Source organism: Epinephelus lanceolatus, chromosome 8 (genome assembly GCF_041903045.1).
Source record: "Epinephelus lanceolatus isolate andai-2023 chromosome 8, ASM4190304v1, whole genome shotgun sequence".
Classification (NCBI taxonomy): domain Eukaryota; kingdom Metazoa; phylum Chordata; class Actinopteri; order Perciformes; family Serranidae; genus Epinephelus; species Epinephelus lanceolatus.
In genome coordinates, this window is record NC_135741.1 from 17,734,493 (window position 1) to 17,754,563 (window position 20,071).

Here is a 20,071-nt window from a genome sequence, read left to right on the forward strand (position 1 = left end):
GAGTTTGAGTCATAGGACGAGGTGGTCCCATGGTGGGAGATGTTTCTGAGGCTCAGTGTGCTCTAATGACGCTGTCTGCTGAGCAGGGAATGGAGCTGTTATTCCAGGCTATTCCCCACAGTGGAGGGCTCTGATAGGATGACTAATTCTGGTGTGCCTATATTACAGAATATTGAAGGCTGAATGCTGCTCCTTTCAACTTCTGTTATGTGTTACATCATCATATGTTCGGCATAAAACAATAATTTCTCTCTCTTTTTCTATTTTTTAACCCTCATGCTGACTTAAGCGGTACTGCATCAGATCTGTAGTTTATTTATCAGAGAACGATAGCAACCATTTGACAATTCAACTTCCTCGTGTGCTTCTAGGTTACATAACATGATCTCCTGTTTGTACTCTGCTTCTCTGTGAAATACTGCACAATTTAAATGCAATAAATTGAGTACAGTAGGACATCACTCTTGTTGCATGGGAGCAATCAATCATCTGTCACCACACTGTGTTGTATTTCATGTTACAGCACTGGATGCCCAAGGATACAGCGCTGTATGTCCTGATGCATTGTGGACCACTGACAGAATCTCACGTTATTATCAGAAAATTATTGACTGCAGCTAACTCAATCAAGTGAGGACGATTGTCACGTTTATGATACAGCAATACAACAATACTGTTTCTCAAACCAAATAATATAATATTCATTATATGGTTTATATATTATTAAAGAAAACAGTGTTTTTGCTTTCTGAAGGTCTGCATTTATCTTGTAAACCACATGTAGATGCTTTTGTGGACCCTCCAGTGTAATCCCAAGTAAGATCGACATCTCTTCCTCTAAATATGAAAACATAATTCCTCTCTATAACTTTTCGTCAGCGTTCATCGATCAGCAATTCAAAGCTAGACTACTTCAATAAAAGCTCTGCAGCATATACATATATATATACACACACACATATATATATATATATATATGTGAGATTCTGTCCATATATATATATGTAGTACAAAGAGACAGCTGTGGGTCCAACTTGATGCCCCGATATTAGGATCCGTGTGACCGTATAAGAACTTTGAACACAAATGAGCTTGACATGATGATTAGTCACATTGATATAAATTAGTATAACTGGGGAACTGTCCATTGGTCCGACAGCCCATTGTTCCGACCATATTAAACCCATTGTTCCAAAGTCCGTTCCGAAATCATCTTGATGCCCTGTGGTTAAGGTCTGGTTAGGTTTAGGCACAAAAACCACTTGGTTAGGGTCAGGAAAAGATCATGGTGTGGGTTAAAATGAAAAAGAAATTGGCAAACACATAAGCTGTGAGCCTGCTTCGCCTCAAGCCTTTCCCAGCTGCCCCAGAGCCGGTCGCGGCGCACCATCAAGGTAGAAATACGCCCGCTGGGAGCCGTTCAGCACCGCGGACCATCGGACTAATGGGATGTCGGACCAATGGGATGTCGGACCAATGGGCTGTCGGACCAATGACATGGACCCGTATAACTGTGGAAATCCTCCAGGTCATAGCTAGCTTGCTGCCAAAATGAAAGAGTGTCCCATCAATTTGGTTTCTCAACATCTAATATTGTACAACACCACAAGCTTCCTAAACAACTAAATAAAGGACAATATGTTGCTTGAGATTGTTCAGCAGCTGGGATACGATGAAGATGGTAATTTCTAACGTTAAATGTTGGTCACAAGGTCAGATGAGCCACAACAGCTAGCGTTAGCATCACATTTGGGGTCCAGTTAGTTAGTGTGTAGGTAATGTGAGCTCCTTAGACATTTTCCGTCTGGATAGGTTTTTGTTTGTGGAGAGGACATGGGCACTATTCAGGAGGACACTCAACGATCTTTGTTGGAAATGGAACAAGGCAATGCAGATGATTTGTACTAGACCTGGTGTATATAGCTGTCAGGCGAAAAATTGGTGTGTATTAGGGATGCACGATATGTAACAGCTAATTTGACCGATAACCAATACTGACATCAATATATCCACTTTTACTCTTAATTTTAGTGACCATCAAGTCTCTTCTGTAGTGGAATTAACATCATATTATACATGCATACTCTTATCATGATGGTCCAACAGCCGTTGGAGACATGAAATACAATGCCTTTCAATGTATGTCATATTCATTTATTGTGCAAATTAAGAGAAACCATGTTGGTTGATACTGATAATTCATTTTAAAGCCAATTATCAGCCGATACTGATGACGTGCCAATATCATCCTGCATCCCTAATGTGTATTTTGTGTATTCCTGCATCACATTTTTGCATCGCACTGCTGAGAAATGGATTTTTTAGTGTGAGGATATGTAGGTGTACAGTAGGACAGGTTCCACAGTAGGCATGGTCGATATGGATCATAGTGTCAAGATATCCATATACAGTATATCTCATGATATAAAACATGAGTGTGGAAAAAGACTCAAGGAATTGTTAAGAACTGCAACAATTAATCGATCAAAAGAAAATTTTATCGATTTTTTTTTAATCGATTAATCAGGAGAAAAATCTGAAGATGAATTAAAAGCTAAAATAATCATTAGTTGCAGCATTAAAATGTTTAATGGATAAAATAAACAGACAGGAACATCTGTTTTTCACTAATTGTGCAAAATCAAGAAGCTTATTGATCCACATACATTAGTCGATTGACAAAATCTATTTTCATAATTGTTTCAAGTCACTTTTCAAGCAGAAAGGCCAAACATTTGCTGGTATTGTGCTGGAAGCTGGTATATTTGATGATGATATTGATGTCACCTTGGGCTTTGTAAAACTGTGATGGGAACTCTTCATATTTTTCTGACTTTTTATAAACAAAACAATTAATCAATTAAATGAGAAAATAATTGGCAAATTGATCAATATTCAGAATAATTGTTAGTTGCAGCCCTATGATCCAGTTTTGTTATAAAGTAATGACACACACACACAGATATTAAAGGGAGAGGTATCATGGTATAAACAATAGATAGATAGATGGATAGATGGATAGATAGATAGATAGATAGATAGATAGATAGATAGAGTTACATCGCTCACCACTATTACACAGAAATCTTCTCTAACAGATGATAAACATACATAACATGATGAAATATATTTGTCATCAGCACTTGACAGCTGAAGCCAATTTGCTGATGAAATTTACTGTTGCTAAAGAAACAACGTCTTCATAGAAAAGGCTGTCTTGCCAGCATCATAAACTATGGGCACTCTGTTAAGCTAAGGAGATAATTCCTGTTGAATACAGCAGCTTGTCTTCAGTGGCACTCACAGGCGAGAGACTCTGAATGCCCTCAATGTGCGACAGCAGCAGTGAGGTCGGGCTCGTCTCCTTACTATCACTGTGGACAGTCTCTGTTTTCTCTGGCCACAGAAACAATGACTGGACCATACTCAGCCCTGACCGTGGCTCTGATGAACTAACTTCCAGCAACAGTCATCAATGGGCTCCATTCTTTCACTGTGAGAAACCAGCCACCGCATGCATGAATGGAAAAATGAAGCACTTGCACATTTGGAAACGTCTTCAGTTTTGAAATACCACTGAACCAAGCAGAGAATGATCTTTGTTCGGGGACGCTTATTCATCCAGAGAGCATACAAGATGCATTAGTGTTCGTTTTTGTTCCAACTTTGTTGTACTGGGAGGGAAAACCAGTGGGGAGCTTTTATTAAGGGCTAGGCACAATACCACCTGTAGACATGCAGCCCTATACAACACAAACTACTGCTGAAGCAACATCTCTCTGTCACCTCTAAAACATCATGAGCTTCATGTATTGCAGGGCTATTGCATTGGGTTACAGTATTTGTTTCCACTCACTGTATTTCTTATTCTTTGAGCCAAATCCCAGAAACAAACATTAAAAGCTTTATAAATCCAACATCATACCCTTCTAAAAATAATTACACTAATTAATCACAACTGAAAGATCCTTTGACTGATACTTCTTTGAACTGCAGAGAAATTAAGATCTCCGAGTTGTGCTGTCTGCTTTGTTTTGCTTTCAGAAAATCAAATGTGACAGGCCCGGGCCTACTTCTGCAGGCATCAAATATGCTCTTGAAAAAGCCACTTTTGCACAGTGCATTTCAAGTTTAATGGTGTCAGTGGGTATGATCGCTCACTAAAGGGAAGGAGACAAGTCTCTCGTCGGTCTTACTGATGGAATTTTAATTCGGCACTAAAACTGTCTTAAATGCACCTCACTGAAAAGATGCTGGGCACTTGCTGAAGCTAGGAGCACTCAAGACTTTAATAAAAAAGAGCAGTTTCAGTGTTTACAGTGAAGCTACAAGGTTTTCATTCTGTATGTTTTCGAACCATTTCAATGTATTAGTGCTGTAATTTAAGTGAATAACTCAGACGTACCAATGCAGTGAGTGTCACGCATAAATAACAACAATAAACACACACACACACAGGTGGTTTTAAATAACAGTGATTGGCTCAGACTGTTTTTGTGACAGCTTGTTACAGATAGAGAGTCTACACAGGAGCTGCTTCCTCAGTAACCCAAACATACTAATCTTGCCCAGGCTCAGAGTGTGTTCGCTACTGGTTTAAGTATTTGTCTTAAATCCGCCAAATGTTAACAGCAGAACCTGATGAAAGGAGTTTTACAGTCTCAGAGAATATTTAATGTACTCAGCTTCTCTGTTCAGCAGTCACGCCATTCACTGACAGTCGTGTTGACTCTACATGTACATTTAGGGGCCATTAGACTTAAAGGAACAGTACAACAATTTGCTTATTTGTTTCTCGTCGAGTTCGGTATAAATATGAAGGGGTAAATATGAAGCTAAAGCCAGGAGCCTGTTATCTTAGCTTAGCATAAACACTGGAAACAGGTTCTATTACCTGCACGAAGATAACAAAATCCAACCCCCAGCAACTCCGTAGTTCTATCTTGTTTGTTTAATCTTTACAAAACATGTTCGGGGTTATTTCTTCTTTAGGTAAATTTAACAGGGTTTCCGCAGATCCTTGTTTAAGTTAATGAATTTGAGGAAAAACTTAAAGGCCTTTAAGTTTTTGAAATATAATATAAACAGACATGGATCACCAAAAGTGCTTACATTTATATATGTTGTGCAATAATAGCCAATTGAAGTTCCTCTGATATTGTCTGCCGTCACTGTGACACATTGAGAAGTGTTCACACATTCAAGCCTGTCTCGCTTTCAAATTGTCTTCCGTGAGCTTCTGTAAAAACCTGCTACTTCTCAGTGCTGTAACAGTAATTTGCCTTGATTTAAGTCTTAAATTATGCCATGTTGGATCCTTGAATTTGAGGATATTGGCCCTGGAAAGTCATTAAAAGTCCTTGAATTTAATTTTTAAGAAGGCATGGGAAGCCTTACATACAGTGACTCCATGTAAGACCACTACTTGTTTCTTTCTGTACGGGTTAAACAACCAAGGTATATACCGATCTGCATGTATACATGTTAAATGTGAGCTTAAGAGAACGAGCTGTTTCCCCATTTCTAGTCTTTATTATAAACTGACCTTACTGTCTCCCAGCTTTATATTCAACGTATGATAAGTGACCAGTAAGCTAAAGTCATCAATTTACTGCTTGATAATATCAGTGCCAGTTTAAGCAACGATGAGCCAACTCCAGAGGCCTGCACTACAAAACCAGTTCATCTGGCTTTACTAACCCCAACAGTGTCCATCTAGGTATCCGGTACCGGTACTACAAAGCTGGTTATCAACTAGTTCTGTCAACTCTGGGTTTTCCTATCAAGCCATGAGTGCGTTCATGTGAAAGAGGCGGGGGAGTTTATTACAAGCGACATCATCACAACCATGAAGGAAGTACTTCACATCATATGAGATGAAACACTACTGGAGGTATCACTAAGCTACACGTGAAAGTATTTTTTTGGTATTTAGTCAGATGATGACAAAACTACTCTGATTATGTCACATTAAACACTTTAAAGTGACGCCAGACTGTTTCTGCTACTCAGGTAAAGGGCGGAGAAGTAGTTAATGACTGATGAGGTTTATCTGACCCAAATGTTGCATTTTTAAAAAAACGAGAGTGTGGATTATTTTACTAATAGAATATTTTCTTTTCCCTAGTTCTCAGCACACTGGTGGCTTTAGGGCCGACTAAAATAATCTTTGCATAAGCTAAAATACTGATAAGATATTGTTTTAAATCTGTTTTTTAGAAGCTCTGTCTTAAAACCAGTGGAAACAGAGTCCTGGAACAATTAAATGAGTCTATTGACCTGTAATAGCATATAGGCTACTCTTCTTTTACCTGTCACTCCAGACTTTCGTTCATAAATACTTTTTTTATTCAGTGATCTGATTGGTCAGAGGTCAGGGTGTTGACAGGCTGTGGTCCAATACTCTGAAGTTAACCTGCTCCATTTGTCATTAGACCTTTTTCCACAGCAGACATTTTGACTTGTTATAGTGGGAATGTCACAGGTGAAATTGCTAACATTACTGATGGCTCAGTGTCCCAGTGAAGCTATTCCAGTGAGCCTGCATGCTCAACACCAGGGCCTTCCCAAAGTGGAATACAACTGTCATTAATGTTATTAAATACACTTGTGCTTCTTCTACTATTACATGCCAAAATGTCTGCTGAGAAAAGTCTGTATACTCAGAGAACACAACAGCAGAGGAGTAGCTTCAGCTCTGAGTTTGATCAAAACTTTTTAAGTGTCACTGTCTCTCACAAAAGAAAACAATCACAACAAGTGACTTCTTCAAGGATATTTTGGCTTTAAAACGAGAAGACGAGTTAAAACATGCAAATCCAAATCTCAACATGACGGTGGTTGACAGAAGACTAGAAATTGTAAGAACAAAACAGTTGAGACAGGCTGTGTGCTGCTCCCGAGGTGTGGGGTTTCAAAATAATTTGCCTCAGGAGCAGCAGAATGTGTGTGAATTCTACTCGCATGCAACAGCTTCCAACATGAGTACGAAAAAATCCCTCTTCTTCCAAAACATTGAGTCTACAGTCACATATTTCTGCTTAATGAACACATGTTAATGTTAGCAGGTTAGCATGTTAGCATTTTAGTTTAGCATGTTGGTACTGAACATAAAGCACACCTGGGGCTAATGAGAATGTCATTAGTTTTGCAAGTGTGTAGTCATAAACCAAAATATTGGACAAACTGAAATTCATCCTGAGGGGAAAAATGAATGTTTGCACCAAGTATAAAGGGAATTCATTAAAGGATCCAATCCCAATTCTATTCACTTAACCTTACCTCTTGGTTTCAAGTGCACTCGCCAGATAGATTCCCTTCAACGACGAAGGGGTAGTGTTGGGGGTTAGGGAATTTCTACCTACGAATTGGGACGCCACTTCATGCAAATTAGCATAACAGACGTACAGTTCACGTACGTCATGCGTATCGTCGATGTAGGTTTCTTGCATGGAGAACTCGATATTTATGACGGCTACACTGTGAATTAGCGATTTTCAAGCATTCATATTCTAACGCTTACAGATAACAATGCATTTGCAGAAACATAATACATTCCAACATATTTTGGAATTTTTGCATGCTTATCTGCGAGAATAGTACTTAAATTGTGCGATGGCTTTCTCATGGAGGCTGCCATCTTCCTGGAAAACCCGCCTGGCTTGATAGTTTCGCAATGTATCCTGGGAAATTCAATCTTCCCCTCAGGTAAGATGGGTTCGTAAGTGTGCATCGCACGGCCCTTCAAATTAAGTGGGGATTTTAAGGGCTGAAAAGCACTTCCCTTAAGTTTGGGACACCCTAGCCCTTCACAGGAACACACAAAAACAAGGGCTAGGGCCAATTTTGAGGGGAAGTGCGAGTAGTGGGACAGACCCTAAAAAGCTGTTGAGATATTTCCGTCGGGGCAAAACGGAGGAACAACAGACTGACCAAATCTGACATCCCAAGCACCAAGCTGCTAGAGTGGCTAAAGAATATAAAATGCTACGTGCTAACAGCACTAGTGCAATTTAACTAGAAAGAGTTTGCACAGATTTTGGCAGTAGCTACCTTATTCAGCGTTATTATAGCTGTAGTTCATTTAATAATTTAATATTTAGTGGTCAAAACAGGTCAGAGGAAATCTCAAAATATCGTGGTACATAATGTGCTTTGCGATAAAGACTAAATATATATCTCAATATTAGTTTTAAGCCATATCGCCCAGCCCTAAAGGTAAACATAAGAGTCATGTGATGCAATGTGTTTGGAGTGATTTGTCAAACACAAAGTCAGTCATGCTCTCATCAAACAATCACGCATCTATCAGCTTTCACAGTGCAGCACTACAGCGTATATAAACACTGATATACTGAATAATGTGAGACCGTAGAAATGTGTCTACTGTCAGAGATTTAGCTGTACTGTTTATACCAATCCTTTTAATCTCTCTCGCTGTATTAGGCTGTCGTCGCAGGCAATGTTGCAAGTCAGTCAGCTGGATTGCATCCATGATATGGCTTTCAAAAGAAAATAAAAAACCACCAGCATTGTACCCACAGCTCCCCTTTGTTACCCTTTACTTTTTGTTGTGTAATGAATAAGTATTCTCACTGTCTGCTCAGCTTATAAGCATCTTGTGTCCCTCCCACCATCTCTTGATTCCTCCTTTGTATCTCCTTTTTCCTCCTGTACAAGCTCTCTTCCTCACCATTCATTCCTCCTCTTTTTTATCTTCATTTCTCAGCACAAGGGAGTTTAATTTCTCTTTTTCTGTTTGCTTTCGAAAATTTTCATGGGATTTAGCGTCTCTGCTACTTCGGCAAGTTTAGAAACCAAACACACAACATCCAATCAGTATCACTCTCTATTAATGTCTCCAGCTTCTGTCCATCCCCACAGGGACAAGAAAAGGAGAAAGTACTGGGCTGTTGTGATAGGAGGCATCTGCCAAATGGTGGAGCGGCAGAAAGATGGAGTAGGTGGAGGAGAACGAGGGCGGTGCAAACACATGACACACACAACAGTAAAAACAATCACCTAATGGGCATGTAAAATCCCTCGCACAACAAAACAACACGCACTTTCCCCCTCATTCTCACCTCTCGCCGTCTGACGAACAGCCGCCTCACTGCCGAGAAGCAAGAGAAACGCAAACACACCCTGCACCTCTGGCCTGTTGTGCAGCACGCTCTCTGCTCTGCTTCTTCTCACATCTCTACTTTCATCTTGTCTGGGCATCGTGTTATTGAGTGATGAGCATCTTTCTCACAAGGATGAAGCTGGGTGTGTGCATGCATGCGTTTGTGTGTGTATGTGAGAGCGAGGTATTGATCCAAGCACTGCTAAAAGGATAAAGGAGTCCAGGCAAGCGTGTCCTCGCTTCTGTCACGTCATCAACATTGTCTCTATGTCACTGCACTAGTTTACTGAATGCTCTCTCTGTTCAGGGCAGAACATGCCAACGCTGTGACGAGTAGTCGATAAATTGATTAGTTGATGAACAGAATAATTCATCAGCCCTTTATCTGTTTTTTGTGCTGCAGCTAATGATTTTAATTGTTGATTAATCCGTCAGCTATTTTATCCATTAATCAGTAAGTGTTAGTCTAAAACGCATATAAAAAAAATGCATGTCACTGTGTCCCAAATCCCAAGATGATATTTTTAAATGGCAGATTTTTGTTCAACCAATTGTCTGAAACCCAAAAATATTTATTTACAGTTATATAGCAAAGAGAAAAGCAACAAATCCTCACATTTGAGAGGCTGAAATTATCATTTTGGGGCATTTTTGCTCATTTAAATAATTCATTTAAGTGACTAATATGTGATCAGAATCATTGCAGATTTATTCTCTGTCGATCAACTTATCATTGCAGCTCTAATCTACTTTATATCATTAAAAAGTTCCATACGACATTCAGAGCATTAATACTGTGGAAACAACTATTTGCTATGTAAAGATATTATAATGTAATGGCGTCCTGGCGTCCTCTGTCTGTGTTGTAATCATACACTGTAAAAATATTGGACGTAGCTATCATGACCTCACCTGTGATGACTCCCATTTTGAAGCCACAAGTTCGGCATTTCAGCTGTCGCCATCTTGGTATTTTGGAGCCAGAAGTTACTATATTTGGACAAGAGGCTGGAGCTGTGGGGAGGAGCGAAGGTGGAAGCCGAGGACACTATTGGCAGTCAGCCTGTCACTCAAAGCTGTCCACCAATAATAATGCGTAACTTTACACCTAATAAAATTTGAACTGCTGAGTCATATAAAGATCCCCCCCCCCCCCCCCCCCCATAGAGTTGTAATAAAGGGGGAAATTAGCTATAGAGACCAAAACTGTTTTTGTACCAGGCTGTAAACATGTTTATTTGTGCTGTTAAGCTGGTCATTTCAACATGGAGGTCTATGGAGATTGACTGGCTTCTGGAGCCAGCCTCAAGTGGTCATTCATAGAACTGCAGTTTTTGGCACTTCCACGTTGGCTTAATTTTTCAGGCCCAGAGATTGCTGCTAGGTTGTAATCCAAGCTTCTCTGTTTACTGCTGTAGTAGACAGTCCAGCTGTGAATGTATCCCACTGGCTAGCAAATCGGCATTGCATACAACGTTAACCTCTAATAATAGGACAGTGTCATCACAGAAGTATAACACCCACCCTCCAGTTCCTCCCAGGTTAACACTGTCAGTTCTGTTGCCATTATTAGCACTGTTAATGGTGTAGCACCGTTAGCTGCTATCCACCAGCTCAGCCACCTCCATGTTGAGAGTGGTGTGCAGACAACCTCTGAATCAGCTTTAAATATACAGCTCCTTTGACTGAATATCTTTTGATTTAGGACTATTGGTGAAACAAAACAAGCAATTTGAGGACATTAGTGTCAGTACTGGTGAATTGTAATTGCATTTTCACTATTTCTGACACTTAATAGACTAAACAATGAGTAGATTCATCAAAAAGATAATCCAGAGATTAACTGATAATAAGAAATTCTAATTAGTTGCAGCACTAGAACATTAAGAAAGTGGACACAGTATCAATATAAGGTCTAAATATCACAGAGATCTTCATTTAAGCAGGACATTCTCTAAGTCACACTGTATTGGATTGTTATACTGGATTACACTGTACTGTAAGGTGTTTATTATACTCCACTGTATAAGAAGTGGAGGGGCACAAAGAGCTACGTCATGTGCCAAATGTTAGAGTACAAACCTAAAAGTGGTGTTGCAGTCTGCAGCTAAATCTAGAGCAGAGTACAGTTGGGGGTGTAAAGTAAGCATTAAATTTACAGTAAACACACAGAGATGCAGGTACGAGCGTCCGCAGCAACACAACCACACAGACACACAATCAGACAGATAGAGACACAGATATGGATGAGAGAAAAAGTGTGTAAACATATATATAGTGTATCCAGAGTGTGGACTATAAATAGCAGGTTGTGGAAGCCAGTTTCTGTCCTCACTGGCAGTTCATAAAAAGCTCCGGAGCAGGGGACATGTGTCCCTGAAGTGGCCTGTTTGAGTGCCTGCTATGACCCACATCCTGTCTCCTAATACTGGGCCACTTACTCACTGCTACTGAGCACGCACCATAAACTGCAGGAGCATCCGAGCTGTTCTAAGTCATTAATTACAGACCTTGAAGAAATGTTAACACCTTACAGTCGGTACTCTTACACACTTAACATTTCCATATGAACTTAATCTGCAGTCATTACAAAAGATTCATTTTCAGCTTTGTAATTGCAGAAAGTGACTTTTCATCTACATAAATGTCAAGAGTTTGTATGAAAAGAAAATCAGCATCCACCAAAGAGACCAACCTCAAGTGCAGTAAAGCAGCAACATCTATGAGCGAGGAGCCACAGAAGACTTAGATGGCCTTACTACTGGCTGGCCTACTTCAGCTACACCATGGCAACAATGTCCCAACACTTAGGTCATGACTCAAAGACAATGACTTACTAATTTAAAACTTTACGAATTACATAAAAACACAGTTGTTTCTTGATTTTTGTCATGAAATGATGTAGAAACCTGCTATAATTAGTCTAAATGAAAGGTAGTGTTTGGTTTTCACATTCATTTCTTATCTACGCAGGCCTGCATCACCTACACGATGGCAATAATGTCCCAAGACTTAAGTCACGATACAAAGACAACGACTTATTAATGTAGAATTTAAAAAGATTACATGAAAACACAGTTGTTTCTCTGTGGAAAAGATCAGTCTTGTCACGAAACGGTGTAGACACCTGCTCTAAATTAGTTTAAATGAATAGTAGTGTTTGGTTTTCACATTCATTTCACATCTAAGCACAGATGGATTACTGAACGGGCTTACTGGGCACAGTCCCAGAGGCCCAAAGTGTCAGGCCCCTTCTGGACTTCACCTGCAAAATGTCATTTAAGTCACTGTAACACGTACCAACCAGGAAGAGACTCAAATAACCACAAAAATATGCAAAGTAACTACAAAAAGATGCAAAACTACAAAGTCTATGTGTCTTGCTGTTATGTAGGGGAGGTGGTGGGGGGCCTTTTGTATGGATGCACCCAGGGGCCCATTGTCCTATGATCCGCCCATGCATTTAAGTTACACCGCCCTTCCACCTGCTCCAAAGCATGTACAGTAAATAAAAACCTCCTTCCAGTTCCTTCATTTAATTCAAATGGACTCAGACAAAATCTCGAGGAGTCTTTTCCAAATGTCTTTGTGTGCGTTTGCTCCTGTAAATGAGTGAGAATTAGTGGCAACATTTAGAGGCCATTTTATCTAGCTTCAGAGAAAAAGCAGATTCTGGGGCCATCTGGCTACTGAATCTTTTACAATGCACAGGGCTCATCTTTCTCTGCGTTAGCGGCCAGAAATTCCTATTTTCCTTCATATATTGCTCCACATCATTTGGCATTTTGCCATCACAAATACTGAGCTAAAATAGATCCACTGAAACACTATTACTCTCAGTATTTGCACAAAGGTCAAACACAAATGGGCTTTTACGTAGTTGAAAATGCCAAACACCGTCTTTTATTGTACACTGTAAAAAAACAAAACAAAAAAAAAAAAAAACATCACATTTTTTGCATGAAGCGAAGTTGCACTGCAGCCCTTTCTGGTGGGCTGACGCAAGGCGTGTGAGTTTATACTGAGAGGGAAGCTGTTATCTGTGGAGGCTGACTAAATATTTCATTCATGTAGCTCAGTGAATGTTTGTATCGTCTAAAAGTGGCCCGAGCCTGCCAGGGATATCCGCATGTAACATTATGTACTGTACATGAGTGGGAGGCTCAAGGATTAAAACAATGTGATGTGGTACCAACTATGTTTCCTAATAATTTGTCCTCTTGTGCCACAACGACGATGTTTACATGCACACTGATATTCTACTAATATTCCCAATATCATGAAATTCTGAATTTGATGCAGGTCATGTAAACAGCATATTATGTAATATTTTCTGAATGAAACATTTTCTGATTAGGACATGTGGGATATGTTGATGTTAATCAGGTTTTAGGAGCTTTCTTTGGACATGTATACAGCACATTCAGAATATGAATACTCAAGGGGGGGGGTTTACCACAGTTTGCGACACACTGCCTCTTTAGTGTTTACGATCAGCTCTGTGCGTCGTCATGGAAACGTTATACACAAACCAACTTGCCAACAGTTTGGAAGGCTGTGGGGTGGAGATGCACGTCCAAAAGAAAAGCCCACATTTCTGGTCGGAGGAAGAAATACAACGACTTTTAACATAATGAAAGACTTGGATGTCAACAGGTTTTTGGATATGCGCAAATATCGCAACAACAACTTTTTCAAAAACGTAGTTGGAGGAATGAAAGAAGGGGGCTAAACAAGTCCAACACCAGTGGAAACTTTATTATATTGATGAGTGGCTCCAGCTGTTCTACTTGTCCATATTTTGACATGATGAACGACATAGGGTTAGGGCACGTTAATCAGAGTATGCATGGCTGCATGTAAACAGGAATATTAGTGATATATTCATTTTTATTAACCATGTAAACAGCTTAGAAGGAATTTTGTCTTTTTTTGAACAAAGTCAAAAAACGGAATACTTTATGGGTGTAAACGTGGTTGCTGAGGTACACATTTCTGGTTTAAGTACCTCAAAGACGATGATGAACAAGGTCAACATGGTCATGTACCCAGCTTGTATGAATGGAATCTACTCCATAGACATATCTCACAAGAAAACAGTAAAAATGTAACTGACATTTTTATTTAAACAGCAGTTTTTGACTGGAGACATTAAAAAAGATGTTACAAATGAGTTAAGTTTTGCACAAAGTACAAATGTGAATTCAATAATATTATTTGTGTGACTGTAGGTCTGTCTGCATTTGTAGACCAGGAATACTGTTTATGTATATTGATTAATGTATAGACCATTTCAAGGTGTTTTGGTTGCTAGGAAACGACATCTATGTTCCAATTAGACGTTCGGTCAAGCCACGAAAACAGCACAAAAACGCTAAACTTTAATCCTGAACTGAAATACACACTGTGGGAAATGGCTGAATTTAGTTTTAGGACCTTGCTGTTCAATGGTAAGTTGTTCCTTTGACAAGGTACAAACTTAAAGTCAGAAAAAAGTCCTTAAAAATGCCCCTCTTTTTCTCTCTCTGTAGACTGTCTGCTAGCGATAATTGGCTTGACCAAGCTTATCGTAATGAAATGAGCGTTACAGACACTGGAGTTCCCTGATGGTGTCCAGTTTTTTGTTTTTTGTTTTGTTTTTTTGACTGCTGCAATCCACGCTTTGCACTGGTTTGTTTCTTTTAGGATATGCTGTTTTCATGCAGTTGTGGCTGGAATGGAACAACAATGTCATTCCCTAGAAACTGAAAGATGCCTTGAAATGGACAGCATTATAATTTGCAATGTGTCGGAGAAGCTGGAGTGACACAGACTTTTTCATTTATTTTGCTTATTGTCTTGTCCTTTGATATTGTGTGTATTATGACAAAGGTTGTTATGTGTTATGATGTTAGTTGTAATGGTTGAATTGTCATTATGCACAGTTTTCTGGACCTCCGGAAGAACAGCTGTTCCAATGTTCTAGCTAACGGGAATCCTTATAAACTAAGCATAATATTAGCTTAGCATCAGCATGTTAGCATTTAGCTCAAATGACTGTAGTGGCTACAAACTTAGTCCTGTATTTATCTATTTAACATAACTGCTACTGTTTAATGGGGGGGGGGGGGATTGTTTGACGCTATTGTTTCCCCCTTACACACTGCAGGTTTTCTACTGACAATACAGTCACTTGATAGCACTGGATTGCTTTTGTGTGCAATTTGGAGCATGCTTCAGAAGTCAAAAATACAAACGTGTCATAGTGTTTCAAATTTTCTAAAAACAAAATGTAGCTTGTGTAGAGGCTACAGAGTGAGAATGAAGTGTTTAGAAGTGTACTTTTAATCTACTCTGACTCTTTACATTTTATGTTTCCATCTCTTATTGTGCAAACAAACAAAGAAGTGAAGAGCAGGATGTCAGAGTCAGGGTGATATCTATCTCTACATCCTCTGCAGCCCATCTCTTGATGTCCTGTCATGACCCCTGGGTCAGTTCGGTTCGCTGTTACCTGAGGCCAAGACAGCCTCAGCGCCTCTCCGCTTCCACACCCACACGACCTTCTGTTTGACTCTTCAGATCTTTACTCCTCCGCCACTCGTCATCAGAGACACAAACTGCTTATGATTATGTCCACAAACAAGACAGTCAAAGCAAACATCATTGCGACCGCAACCACACACGCAAGCACAAATCCAGGTGAAGAAACGTCCTCCTGTGTGTTAACAAAAGACAGCGGGTCTGACAGCATTCTGACATCTGATACTCTCAATCGCCTTCCTGCTGTTGATGGTCTGGGGAGCTTCCACTCATTGTCTAACACAGACATACACACACGCGTAGACACACACACCGGTTCAGCCTAACATCTGCTGTTTTTAACCCCTGCTGGTTACGAGTTTGAGCTTGATGGGGGGGGAGAACACACGAGACCAAGCAACTTCCAACTGACCTGAGAGGGAGATTAGTGCAACAGTGGGACTGTAAACTGTAGACAAACTCCCGCACACAGTCAAACTTGCAACAATAAGGATTTTAATACTGTGACAATTCGGAAACTGGACTAATTGTGTGACAAAGAGAAGCCCTCTTAAGTAGGAGTGGCTGTGGATTTTGCAATCAGTCACATTACCCACGTGCAGGGGGAAGGCATCACTAACAAACAACAAGTAATGTGACTGAAACTGTGAAGTGGCAATCATAAACATACCCCAAAATGTTTACATTAAAAAAGGTAAGTTCTTATGAATAAATACTTAAGTCTTTAAGGTTAAACTGTGGTCACAAAAATACATTTCCAAATCTTGCTGGTTGCATTAGTAAATTAACCTGCAGGTGTATGTTTGCATGGTAAATATGAAAAGCATCAAATGCCACTGGGTAAAAATTCCATCAAAATATAACGACAATAATCAAACTACTGACCTGGGACTGTAAACTGTGCACATAATAACAAGCAGCAGGTGGATAACATCTTAAATTAAAGTGAAAATATAATGGCACATCAAATATCATATCTGAGATATCTGCTTAGCTTGTAACTTTCCTGTCCACAAGACAAGAAGCTGTAACTACAGCATAAATTGGGGCGTGTTTCCAGCGTAAACACACGCTCTGTGTTGATGGGGAAGTGTGTGTTATGAAAACAGAGGCTGAGGGGTGACGTGAGAAGAAATTACGTACATATCTCAGAGCAGACAGAGCAGGGGAGGGGCAGAGAAGGCCAACAGTCACACAGGGAGTTAGCAGGGAACTCTCTTGGGCCTCTAAGCCAATTACCGGAGCTGCATTGATTGAGGCAGCACTTTAAGGCCTCATCTACACAAGTAGTCCCTTAATACACTGGTCAGATGATGGGAGCGTCTCAACCACAAACTATGGTGAGATGGCCATTTGCATCCATTACGGTGTCAGCAGGATGCATCTTTTTAGTGATGCTAATATGACTAATATGGAATATAACGCAATATTTGGTCTGAACATGGGTTAAATTTCCTTTAATTAAACGACGTGTCACTCCATCTTTATGCTCGAAGGCTGCAGAAGTCTGCAGCAACTGAGATGGACAGGTACTGGACCTGTTTTCTGATCAGCTGACCCGGAGACCAAGGTGTGTATTACGTCCGGAGTGCCGTGGCTGTGTTCAATCAGCACTTCCATCCCCCATTAAAGGGATTGCTGGCCCATAATGATTTATGAAGGGGAACGGAGAGAGAATCAATGTAGCGGAGGCCCTCAGATTAATGATTAAGCAAATAGCAGCCCCACTCCAGATCCTATCAGGGGCCGAGGTGCTCCTAAGAGCACGCCATGCTGTAGTAAGTTCAATTAACTGCCACGGGGTTGGGGAAGCTTCACCAGAGAGCCACAGTGCTTCTTCTCGCCTCCCACAATGAAACACAAATGCAAAAGCACTTTCAAATTACCTTCGCTATTAATCAGAACAAGTTACTGCAAGATTATTTTGTCAAGTAAATCTGCTGTTTGACAAAAGCGGCACATATAGGCTATGTATGAACACTTTTTGGAACCATGTCGAAAGCAAAAAATGTCAAGTATGAAAAGTCCGTACTCAGATTTTCTTATTCTTTTATCAGACAGTTCCTGGTTGAATTTAAATGTTAGTATTTTTTACACTATTTGGTTCATGATTAATTGGGTTTAACATTGAATGTTTAAGACCACTGGCTTTTTAGTTTAGGGCTCATAATTATGTTCATCATCAGTTTTTCTAAAGTTTATTTTCTCAACTAGTCTTTTCGGCCAAATAATGTCAGAGAAATGGCCATTACAATTTTTGAAGTCAAACGATATGTCTTCAGGGTTATGTTTTGTCCATCTAGGTTCCAAAACTATTCAGTTTTCAGTCACATCTGACAAAAAAGCTGCAGATAATTACATTTGAACAACTCAAACTAGGTCATGTTGGGGGTGTTTGCTTGAATATTGATGAAACGATTAACCGATTATCAAAATAGTTGCAGATTACTTTTCTGTTAACTACCGAATGATTAATGGACTAATCATTTTAGCTCCTAGGTAGAAAAAACAACGTTTATATTTCTCAAAGTAGTCTATATTAAAAAAGTGTTCTCAGGTATCTAAGGCTGTGTCCACACTTTTGTGGGTATATCTTAAAATGTAGCTTTCTTTTGGCCTTTCGTCCACACGCTGAGAACACACAGAGTTCCAGTGTTGACATTCAAACAGGGAAAACGGCGTCACAAATGAGACGGCATTTCGTGCAATAGCAGACATGGCCAAAATAGTGCTGGTCCTAACCTTACTAACATATAAATGTGCAGTTACTCCAACCCTTCAGTGAGGAGCAGACGTCAGAATACCTTACGAGGTCCCTGCTCCACGTACCTTACCTATAAAAGCTTTTTCCCAGGCTTCTGACCGGCCAACATTATCTTCCACTTTGCGTGGCTTGAGGGTTAGGGTTATATCTCCGCCTGTTGGTTTGGCATTTCCTGACAGCGCTTCAGATGTGTTTTTGTGTCTTTATTTGGATGGAGATTTTTTTTGAAAACAGTGCCTGAAGGAATGAGGGAAAAACTCTGTCTTCAAAAATACCCCGTACCCTGTGTGGACGAGGCCTTACTGGCACTTGTTTTTAAAACATTTCAAACAATACCAGCCCTGAATTTACAGAAAGGCTAACTTTCTTTATCAAATAGCCTATTTTATTGGTTTTAAAAGAGAAGCAGGTTCCTCGCTGTGATTGTTTGAATAAAGGGATGATGTAGTTACCCATTAAAGAGGAGAAGGACAGAGGACAGAGGGAGAAGAGAGGCCAAGCACACAATACTGCTGCTGCCCAACACAACAGGCCATTCTTTCAGCTCGCGCCACAACACTCCTCACAGCTGAGTCCCAGCCGCTATTCTCCTGCTGTTCCCCCGGCTCCCTCCCCATCTCTCCCCTTTCAATACGGGGGAGAAGAATGAGGGAGGAGGGGAGTTGGGGGGCTGAAAATGAATACTGGGCAAGCACATGCAATCTGAAGCGTCATTAGCTGGAGATCTTGTAAAAAAAAAAAAAAAAAAAAAAAACACTGCACAAAAGATGGCAGGGTTTTTTTTTTCACCTAGTAGAAACCAGTGTTTATTGGGAGAAAACTGGGATGAAAAAAAGGGGGACAGAGCTCCATTTGAAGCTGAGAGGAGAGAGCTAGAGCACGAGGAGGGGGTGACTCAGGGAGGTAAGAATGAGGGGAAGATGGAAAGATGTGGCAGGCAAACATGCATATGCCATCATCACAGGCACATGGAACAACACATCACTTCATCAATACCACACCACAAATCTGCATCAGCACTCATTCCCACAGTCTCAAAAAAAAATCCACCTGCCTCTGTGTTTCTGCCTCCGTATGTATCTGTTAATTCTCCCCACCCACATCCCCTCCAATCTAATCCCGGAAGCCAGGGCATCATTCCCAGGAGAAGAAGTAAATGTCACAGATTTACCTCTACACCACCAACACCACTGCTGCTGCTGCTGCTGCTGCTGCTGCTTCCCTCCTCTCCTCTCCGCACGTTTATTCCACAGAAATATTCAAAAAGATAAATCCAAGCAGGCTGAATCCTGCTCTCCCTCTTCCAACCAAACCATCCATGGATCATCCAGTTGTCTGTGAGCGAGTGCTAGCTCCCAGCTTGTGAGCTCATTCGGGCAGGCAGCGAGTAGGCAGCTGCCGTTTTTCTTCAAAGCTCCACAAGCAGAGCAAATTAGAGGTCCAGCCCAGCTTAGAGGCTAAGCCATTGTGAGCTATTCACACTCCAGTTCCTGTCTGAGGCCAATGGCTGCAGCCCCCCTTCATACTCCCGCCCACTCTCCCTCCCTCCCTCCCTCTCGCTCTCTCTCTTCCTCTCCACTGTCTTCCCTTCTCCTGCTATCTTAGCCATAAATATAGACGCTTGACATTACCTAACACATGGTGCCTTCTGATAAACAGCC

At 40.5% G+C, this 20,071-nt stretch overlaps 1 protein-coding gene across 17 annotated transcripts in view; it reads right to left on the reverse strand.

The window, feature by feature from the left end:
- Nucleotides 1–20,071, reverse strand: part of LOC117258460 (membrane-associated guanylate kinase, WW and PDZ domain-containing protein 1-like) — a 144,932-nt gene that overhangs the window by 56,417 nt on the left and 68,444 nt on the right. For 2 of the 17 annotated variants that reach the window (XM_078169947.1, XM_078169946.1), the window contains exon 1: nucleotides 19,582–19,843. The exons of 13 other annotated variants lie outside the window; for them this stretch is intronic. The gene's annotated coding sequence lies outside the window, so the exon portion shown is untranslated. Of the gene's footprint in view, nucleotides 1–19,581; nucleotides 19,846–20,071 lie in introns of those variants that run through there. 2 more of the 17 variants (XM_078169944.1, XM_078169945.1) reach the window with 2 other exon arrangements.